Source organism: Eimeria tenella, genomic scaffold (genome assembly GCF_000499545.2).
Source record: "Eimeria tenella Houghton genomic scaffold, Eth_scaff2204, whole genome shotgun sequence".
Classification (NCBI taxonomy): domain Eukaryota; phylum Apicomplexa; class Conoidasida; order Eucoccidiorida; family Eimeriidae; genus Eimeria; species Eimeria tenella.
Genome location: NW_013542059.1, coordinates 5317 through 5522, shown reverse-complemented (window position 1 = coordinate 5522; position 206 = coordinate 5317).

Here is a 206-nt window from a genome sequence, read left to right as displayed (position 1 = left end):
TAGCCAGCTAGACAGCTGGCTAGCTAGCTAGCTAGCCAGCCTTGAGGCTGCACAGCTAGGTAGCTGCCTGACTAGCAGTGGCGCCCCACAGCTAGCTAGCCAGCTATCTAGCACCGGCAGCAGCTAGCTGCCTAGCTAGCTAGCCACAGGGCCCCACAGCTAGCTAGCCAGCTGGCTGGCTGCCTACCCTGCCAGCTAGCTGCCTG